The 1,899-nt window shown below is 39.7% G+C and overlaps 1 pseudogene; it reads right to left on the bottom strand.

Moving 5' to 3' along the window:
• Positions 1–1,034: 1,034 nt before the first annotated feature.
• Positions 1,035–1,572, bottom strand: LOC122731890 (annotated as a pseudogene).
• Between the last annotated feature and the right edge of the window lie 327 nt (positions 1,573–1,899).

Here is a 1,899-nt window from a genome sequence, read left to right as displayed (position 1 = left end):
ATTTTTTCAAAAATGATCTCTTTTCAAAAAGTAATTTAGAGAGAGGTAGAGACTATCAAGAGTTTATATATCTTACAAGTGGCATCAGAAACTTCTGACACACCAGTGAATTCAGAAACATAGAATGCACTCCTACAGATGGGAAGGTACATGATTGTCAATGATACAAGCATTACCTTCCATAGGGATCCAGGAGCAGGGAGTATACCTGCAATGCAAGAATGAATAACAAAAATATCAGAAAGAAATTAGGCAGATTAAAGGGCCTTTAAAAAAGACTGCAAGGCCCTACTTACCCTCTTTAGAAAAGAATTGCAGTTTGTGAAAGTATTATGTTCATACCACTAGTGAATTACAGAGGCCGTCAAAGGCATTTAAGGCTTATGAGAAGAGCAGGGAGAAATATCATTCACTTTGAAAATCAGTTAATAAGAGATCCAATTTACTCTCATGTAAGGCAGGCCTTTTGAGCTATGGGCTGCTTCTAAATGACAGAAGTTACAGATGCCCCTGAAAGATATGGGTGAAAAACAATCTGCCATTAAGAATAGGTTTATGAACAAGGAAAAGGAAAATTGTTTTGACTGATAAGCACTTTCAGAAATCAAATCAAGTCCAATACCTCTTTCAAGTTGCAGCATAGTAAGTCTTTCCCTGGCTTTTGTAGGAAAGAGGTCAAAAAGCCTCATAGGATATCTGCTGAACAATGCATTATGGAGGCAAACAGAAGGACACAGATTTAATACCTGTTTTCGTAGATATTAGTAGTGTCCCCATAAAAGGTAAATGCCCTGTATCATGACTATAATTTAAGGACTCTCTGAGATAAATGGTCTATTACCCTTCTGACACACAACTTGTATCCCTTTACCAGAAAATGGAAGAGGAAAATTCCTTGGGCAGTTGTCCAAGATGTTATTCACATGGGGTTTTAGTCCCTTAGTGACACTGCCAATGGTTACTGCTGCAGGGCCATCCTTAGATGTACATTTTTGCCTACCAAAACACAGATGTCCCTAGTACCTATGAAAATCCTACTCTTTCCCTATATTCTTTAAGCTTGGGACCCAACCTGAGCTCCTGGTTATCAATCTTGAGTTTAGACTCAATTTCCTTGGCTCATTTCTCCTTTCCTTTGTCACATTTCTCATCATGTTCTTCTTTTGAAGATTGTGAATTCTCTGTAGCTCTAAGTTGCAATTTTGTGTCCTCAACTTCACATAAGACAATATGATCCTGGGGCTGGTTTGGGTGTGCTAAGGGTGAAATAATGGTGACTGGAGACCCAAAGATCTCACTGGTCTTCCCACAGAGAGGATTCAAATGATATAGAGCCTGCACAGGAATAGACTCTTAAAAGATGCCACTTCATTTGCCTCCTGGAGGATTTTACCTTTTCAGTGTATTCTGAGGTTCCTCAGATGCTCCAAAGATATTAGATGCTATTCTATTTAGTCTATTTGAGGGAATGATTTCTTCTGGAATTCCAAAGAGATTGATTGAGTCTCCTTGAGGACATTTCATTACCCTGGAGCTTGGCTGGATGCCCTCACTCTCTGGCCCCTGGAACATGTCAGCAGCGGCTGTGGGGGTGGTAGTGGTTGTGGCAGCTGTAGTGGCAGGGGCAGTGGCAGCAGAGTTTCAGTTGGACTGCCAGCTTCTTAGATTCTTGATTTGCATTACTTGGTCTTAATATAAAAGAAGATCCCTAATATAGCTGTCATCATGCCCAGAACATTAGTGCTAGTGACTGGATTGTGGAGCATTATAAGCGATTCAGTGATAACCATGATCCTGTTTCTAGCATGTGCAAAAGAATAACTCAATGGGAAGATCAAGGTAAGAATACTAAACTCAATGAAATTCTGTACAAAATTACAAAAACCACTGACTATTAGC

The sequence above is a fragment of the Dromiciops gliroides genome, chromosome 6 (genome assembly GCF_019393635.1).
Source record: "Dromiciops gliroides isolate mDroGli1 chromosome 6, mDroGli1.pri, whole genome shotgun sequence".
Classification (NCBI taxonomy): Eukaryota; Metazoa; Chordata; class Mammalia; order Microbiotheria; family Microbiotheriidae; genus Dromiciops; species Dromiciops gliroides.
This window is presented reverse-complemented; position numbering and strand designations above follow the sequence as displayed.